The sequence below is a fragment of the Anomaloglossus baeobatrachus genome, unplaced genomic scaffold, assembly GCF_048569485.1.
Source record: "Anomaloglossus baeobatrachus isolate aAnoBae1 unplaced genomic scaffold, aAnoBae1.hap1 Scaffold_2771, whole genome shotgun sequence".
NCBI classification, from domain to species: Eukaryota; Metazoa; Chordata; class Amphibia; order Anura; family Aromobatidae; genus Anomaloglossus; species Anomaloglossus baeobatrachus.
Window position 1 is genome coordinate 95,109 of NW_027442259.1, and position 7,877 is coordinate 102,985.

The 7,877-nt window shown below is 48.1% G+C and overlaps 1 pseudogene; it reads right to left on the minus strand.

Annotated features, from left to right (window-relative positions):
• Window positions 1-6,964: 6,964 nt before the first annotated feature.
• LOC142265735 (U2 spliceosomal RNA) lies at window positions 6,965-7,171 on the minus strand (annotated as a pseudogene).
• Between the last annotated feature and the right edge of the window lie 706 nt (window positions 7,172-7,877).

Here is a 7,877-nt window from a genome sequence, read left to right on the forward strand (position 1 = left end):
TTTATGCGTAAATTTTCAGAATGCGTACATGAAAATTATATGTATGTGAGAATGTCCCCCATGCTTTGTAAAAAGTTATTTATGAAAATGTAAATAAAATATATAAAAATGCCTAATTATTTATAATTTATGAGAAAGATATATATGTATGGAAGAATGTTATAAGGTGTCCAAGAACCATAAAGAAAAAGGGTGCATATATAATGTTAGAGGTCTAGAGTTCCACCAGGCTATATCACCCCTAAAGAAATAGAAAGAAGACCTTACTACCTGTGTACCCCAAAAAAAGCTATATTTCTTAGCCAGGATTATGGTGGAGATATGCACAAGTGAAATAAGAATATAAAGTAATACAATAAGATTATAAAACCAATATGTGTGCATTCATGCACCACCCGGTACGCTACCCTTGCCAAATTGTTCACTCTAGATCCCCACACGATCCATGAAGCCGTTCCCCCGGTCACACCGCCTGCTGCCGGTTCCCACTCATCCCTGGGGGAGTTAGGCGAGTGGTATCGAGAGCTACATGTCGGCACTGATGATACCCCCATACACCACAAGGAAGGGGTATACCGGGTGGTACAGGAGTATGAGCGGGTTTTTAGCAAGCACCCTCTAGATTTTGGGCAGATTAAAGGGGTTCAACACCACATCCCTACCGGTACACACTCCCCTATTAAAGAGAGATACAGGCCTATTCCCCCTGCGCACTACCAATGCGCCAAAGACATGTTGAGGAACATGAAGGAGGCAGAGGTTATTAGGGACAGCTGTAGTCCCTGGGCCGCTCCGTTGGTGCTGGTTAAGAAGAAGGATGGCACCATGCGGATGTGTGTGGATTACCGGAAGATTAACCAGATAACGCATAAGGATGCTTACCCTCTGCCCCGCATCAAAGAGTCCCTGGCCTCGCTGAGAACCGCTAACTACTTCTCCACCCTTGACCTCACCAGCGGGTACTGGCAGGTGGCCGTGGCACCGGAAGACCGAGAGAAGACTGCCTATGGGACCGTTTTGCTGTACTTGGATGATGTGATTGTGTACTCACAGACGTATGAAGCCCACCTGGAGCACCTAGCCGAGGTGTTCGCGTCCCTTGCCAAGTATGGGATGAAGTTGAAGCCCTCAAAGTGTCATCTGCTGAAACCCAGAGTGCAGTACCTAGGACATGTGGTTGGTGCGGAAGGTGTCGCCCCCAACCCCGAGAAGATCACCGCCATCCAAGACTGGCCGAGACCGACCACAGTGAGGGAAGTGAGGCAGTTTCTGGGCCTGGTGGGATATTACCGTCGCTTCATTAAGGGGTACACAAAGATGGCTGCCCCCATGCAAGACCTCCTCGTAGGACAGACCAAGGGTGGTAGATCCCTAGTAGCCCCATTGGTGTGGGAAGAAAAGCATGAGGAATCCTTCCGCCAGCTGAGAACAGCCCTGACCGGAGAGGAAATCCTAGCGTACCCTGACTACAGCCGCCCATTCATCCTCTACACCGACGCCAGCAATGTGGGCTTGGGGGCTGTTCTATCCCAGGTCCAAGACAGAAGGGAAAAGGTAATAGCTTATGCTAGCCGAAAACTCCGACCGACTGAGAGGAACCCTGAGAACTACATCTCCTTCAAGCTTGAGCTCTTGGCACTGGTGTGGGCTATCACCGAGCGTTTCCGCCATTACCTGGCAGCAGCCAAGTTCACCGCGTACACAGACAATAACCTGCTGACCCATCTAGATACGGCCAAGCTGGGCGCGTTGGAGCAGCGGTGGGTGACCAGGTTAGCCAACTACGATTTCACCATCAAGTACCGGGCCGGCCGTACCAACGTCAATGCCAATGCACTCTCCCGGATGCCCCACCTGTCGGAAGAGGGGCCAGAGGATGATGACCTCGAAGAGATCGAGTTGCCTGCATTTCACCGGCCATTCACTGAGAAGGTGCACGTCTACCAACAACGGGTGAACCTGGATCCGCTGCCCCGACAGGACTGGCAGGAAGCTCAGGACCAGGCACCTGCTGTCCGCCTGGTCAAGACTCTAGTGGAACAGGGTTCTGCTGGGATAGACCCTGCTGCCCCTGCCGAAGCCCAACGTCTGTGGCAAGAACGGACCCGGCTATACCTACACCAGGGGAAGTTGTATCGCGAGCTGATTAATCCAAAGACTCACGAGAAGATCCGCCAGCTGGTGATTCCCCAGGCTAAAGTGCCCACCGTCCTGCAAGCATACCATGATGGTGCAGTGCACTTCGGGTGGAAGAAGCTAGAGATGTTGTTAAGAGAGCGGTTCTATTGGAGTGGAATGCGGGAATCTGTGGAGGCCTGGTGCCGAGAATGTGGCCCTTGCGCATTGAGAAGGAAGGACGAGGCCAGCCAGAAGGCACCCCTACACCCGATCATTACACACCAACCGCTGGAGCTGGTTGCCCTTGACCATGTAAAGCTCACCCCCAGCCGAAGTGGGTACACCTACGCTCTGACCATCGTAGACCACTACTCGAGGTTCCTGGTGGTTGTCCCAGTTAAGGACTTAACCGGCCGCACCGCTGCTAAGGCTTTCCAGGCTTATTTCTGTTGACCGCATTGGTACCCGGAGAGGGTGCTTACCGACCAGGGTCCGGCCTTTGAAGCAGAGGTATTCCAGGAATTCTGCCAGTTGTACGGCTGCAAGAAAATCCGGACCACGCCTTACCACGCCCAAACCAATGGCATTTGTGAAAAGATGAACCACTTGGTCCTGGGCCTCCTCAAGACGTTACCACTGGAAGAGCGGAACCTGTGGCTGGAGAAGCTACCTGACCTGGTCGATATGTACAACAACATCCCTTCCAGCTCTACGAAATGCACTCCAGCATACCTGATGAGAGCTCGTCCCGGCCGGCTACCAGTGGATCTGGAAATGGGCTTGGAAGCTTCAGAAGCACTCCTGTCGACAGCTGAATGGGACACTCGGCGGAGGACACAGTACCGACAGGTCCAGGAGTATGTTGAAAAGAACTTGTGCCGGAGTCGGGGACAACAGGAGCAGTGCTTCAACAAGAAGGCGCCTGCCGGTTCCTTCCAACCTGGGGATGTAGTGCTGAAGCGGAAAAGAAGGGCCCACAAGCTGGATGATCAATGGGAAAAAACCCCGTATGTAGTCCAGCCCACAGGATGGGAGAATGGGAAGGCCTACCAGATCAGCCGTGACCAGGGGGGGACTTTGGCCACGGTTTCCCGAGACCACCTGAAGAAGTGCCCACCAGCATTGAGAGTAGCGGATGAGGCTCCAGTTCCCAGTCCAGTGGAGAAGGAAAAAGAGGTAATCCACACCATGATGGGTGATTTTCCAGCAGACTGGCCTACACAGAACGGTGCGGTGATCCTTCCAGTGATACTGTTCCCACAACCCGTGGATGAAGAAATGATGGAAACGGTTAACCGCGAGCCAGTGCCCAGGGATGTACCTGTACCCAGCTCCCCTACGCCTCCGCCTGCCCCACATGATAGCAGGGAGGAGGAACTGACTGTTCCCTCTGCCCCACTGCCTGTCACCACTGACACCGGACCCCGAAGGTCCACTCGCTCCAACCTAGGTAGACCCCCACTTAGGTACAGGGAAACTACTCTTTAAAAGGGGGGGGCTTTATGTGTTGAGTGTACCAGTTTGAAAGTTTTAAATGATAAGTAAAGATGATCAACCTCTATAAATCACTTGTAAGGCTACATCTGGAATATGGGAACCAGTTTTGGGCTCCACATTTTAAAAAGGACATTCAGAAGTTAGAGTCAGTTCAAAGGTGGGCAACTAGACTACTACAAGGAATGGAAGGCCTCCCATATGATGACAAGTTGAAAAAGTTATTAAGTGATTATTGGCTGCAATGGGGCTTTCTGGCTGGTGCCAGCCTCTCTTCTTAGCACACAGGAACCACAATCCCTACACCATGCTTCAATGGATTCTCTCATCCCAGCCCAGTAAAACTACATATTTTACACAGTCATAAGCAGCCCATGGGCATTCACCTGCATTCAAACCAATAACAGCTCATAGACCAGACAATCCATCTACCACTGGACCAAAGACAGGAAGTTAAATCCACTGCCTGCGGTAACCAACTTAATCCTATAGGCTACTCACACAACAAACCCAACAGAAAGGAAAAAAACATGGCTTCGATTATCCATCCAATGAAAACGCATAACCATTGTGAGCCATTGGACAATGCAATTGGACACATGGTGACATGGTGCACGGCCCAATGAATCAAGTCTTTACTTCATATTCACGGTTTAAGCCCTTGGGTTCTAATGTGCCCAGAGTACATATCCAGAAAGATTCTCTTTCTTTGAGCTAAACACAAGTCAACAATACATTGTAAGCAGATTCTATTACCAGTCCCACACCATTTTGTGACGCATAATCACACAGTGATCCAATTAAGATTCCAAGTCATCGAACATGTCCAAGCCATACGCAGAGGAGGCAATAGAATTAGGAAGCTCAAAGAAAGGGAATCTTTCTGGATATATACTCTGGGCACATTGGAACCCAAAGGCTTAAACCATGAATATGAAGTACAGACTTGATTCATTGGGCCATGCATGGACATAATGGACATAATTCTAATAGGCAGGACAGGTAATAAGGAGCACAAGGGATATGCTAAAATGTGTTGTGTGACAAGACAGACACAGGAAAGGAGATGATAACAGGTGTAGGGACCAACAAGGTGAGACAAGGGGTATCAGGATAGGGTCAAGTAGGTATGAATGTAGTAATGGGGCAGGCATAGAGAATTGTATGCGAATGTGAATTACAATAAGTCACTAAGGAAAGGAATATGTGAGTGTGTGCCTAATGTAAACTAATATTGTACTGGCAAAATTATAGATGGAAAGGGAGAAGGGGAGAGGGGAGAGAGGAGGCTGTAATTGACTACAAGGGTATGAGTTATGAGTGATCATAGGGATAGTGCTACATAAGTGGAAATACCTATGGAGGACCGGATGTGTAAGCGCATACCTTATACAAACCTATAGAGTGCTGATGGGTGAGAGTGTGATGTTAGATATAAGACATCCTATAGTGAATAGTGAGCCGTAATCAAGTGCAACAGGGATATTTCACGTGACTATGGGAACCTGGAAGGTAAAGAAAGGGGAGAAAAAACTGTTAGACAAGGTAATCAGACAAACATGACAAATAAAAAACAAGGAAGAATGGAACTCCATACATACTGGAGCCATATATAGTGTGAACACGAAAAAGAACCGGGCGTTAGAAAAAATGTGCACGGCCCAATGAATCAAGTCGGTTCTTCATATTCATGGTTTAAGCCCTTGGGTTCCAACGTGCCCAGAGTATATATCCAGAAAGATTCCCTTTCTTTGAGCTTCCTAATTCTATCGCCTCCTCTGCGTATGGCTGGGACATGTTCGATGACTTGGAATCTTAATTGGGCCACTGTGCGATTATGCGTCACAAAATGGTGTGGGACTGGTAATAGAATCTGCTTACAACGTATTGTTGACTTTTGCTTAGCACAAAGAAAGGGAATCTTTCTGGATATGTACTCTGGACACATTAGAACCCAAGGGCTTAAACCGTGAATATGAAGTACAGACTTGATTCATTGGGCCGTGCACCATGTCACCATGTGTGCAATTGCATTGTCCAATGGCTCACAATGGTTATGCGTTTTCATTGGATGGATAATCGAAGCCATGTTTTTTTCCTTTCTCTTGGGTTTGTTGTGTGAGTAGACTATAGGATTAAGTTAGTTACCGCAGGCAGTGGATTTAGCTTCCTGTCTTTGGTCCAGTGGTAGATTGATTGTTTGGTCTATGAGCTGTTATGGGTTTTAATCCAGGTGAATGCCCATGGGCTGCTTATAACTGTGTGAAATATGTAGTTTTACTGGGCTGGGATGAGAGAATCCATCGAAGCATGGTGTAGGGATTGTGGTTCCTGTGTGCTAAGAAGAAAGGCTGGCACCAGCCAGAAAGCCCCATTACAGCCAATAATCAACCGCTAGCCGCTGGAACTCGTTGCTCTAGATCATGTCAAACTCACACCAAGCAGGAATAGATACATTAGCCCACCATCCCACCCAAAGAGCAACTTCTGCTGCGCAGCTGGCTTTCTAGGCAGCAGCGCTATCGTGATGTCAGCGGGGGACATTGTGACAAGCCAGTGTTCCGTCACTTCATGTTGTGCACTGTTCAAACGGAAAATACATCAACAGGCAGACTACAGAAAAGCTTACTAACAAAGGTTAGAGAGGGGCTTTCTCAGAGGGCTTTTTACAGTTTGTCTATTCCCAATTAGCCGTTTAAGTATGCTTAATGAAAGTACTAATTCTTTCATAGGCCGCCCATTCTTAGTATTTGACGTTCCTTATATTGCGGTATCAGGCTTCGCAGCAGGTTGCAAAACATTCATCACCCATGACTGTCCCCAATTGGGCTCAGAAGCTAAATGTCTATCATGACCTCTCTTTTTGAAAGTCCAAGAGCAAGCAAACTCTTCCTCCAGGAGAGGGAGCCAACAGATCACTAAAGACATCATCATTGCTCAAAGAAAACACCGAAAAACAATGGAAGCTTTAATTGGAGTGGAATCTGATAGACAGCACCTGATGCCAAGTCTGCATCTTCTAACACCTGCAGTCACTGCAGCAGCTGAATCCAATGTGTCCAAAAGGGATCTATTCTATTCAATTGCAAATGATCTAGATAAGACTGAGAATAAGATACTGCACGGGACATAGCAGAGTTGGTCAAGTTGAGTGGAGATGAGTTTGCTATTTGGCACAGCTTTTGCATCAATAAAGCAAGTAAAAGGTGTGAAAGATAAAAAAAAGGGTGAAAGTGTGAAAAGTGAATTGGCCAAATTGAGGTGCATATAAAGTTTTTGCTTTCTTTCAATTCACTAATGGGGCTCATTTGAATCAGGTGAATTGAGTTCTGCTTTTGGAAACTGGGTTAAGAAGGGGTGCACCGGTCCTGGAGGTACTGCAATACCAGGTCAATGCGTGGAGTGGACAGAGCAAGATTTTTTCCATCTCCTTGTTCTAAAAATCCATTTAATATATGGTCCCCAGAGAGGGGACGTATCAGATATTAAACTGATAAGAACAGATTTAATTTTTTTTTTTTTCTGTTTATCAGTAGGACTTCAAAATAACAAAGGTGATCGCCTCCCGTTGCCTGGGAACCGTCCAGGCACAAGAGGGCTATGTGTCACCAGAAGGCGCACACACTTCCTCAAGGCCGGCAGACGTGCAATCCCAGGCACCTTCCAGTACCGACCAAGGTAGCGTCCTCCGAAACTACACTTGATCTTAGCCAAAAGGCTGAGAAGCTATAACCCGAATTGGTTACGGCCTTGAGTGGCACCCTGGCCTATACCGGACACATCTTAGGGAGAGGGAGACAAACCCACGCCTACAGAAGACATTTTGTCACCCAAGCCAACCCTTGAAAAGGCTGTTTTGCAGAGCAAAAACAAGAAGAATGATGCTTTTTGCAGCCGCCGCCCACTGCAATTAATCTGAATAACTCCTCCTCCTCCAAGCACCTCCCCTCCCCCTTGCAGTCTTTCCAATTCATGATACAAAAAGACGGACGGACAGGACAGGACAGGACAGGCTGCCTGACTTTCCGTCACTGCCACCCTTTGCCATCCTTGCCCGTAGAAAGCCCTTTCATCATCCCCAAACCCTAATCTTTTCCCTTCCCTTCCCAGCTGCGTCTCACTCCCTTTCATTAGGAAGTGAGCGCAGCCTTTTCTCCGTTCTGCACATGCGCGACGTTAAACACAAATGCGCAGGCGTGCGTTCCATTAGCCTCACTGCATTCCACTCCCATACAGGAAGTGGGCGCAGCTATTACTACGGTCGC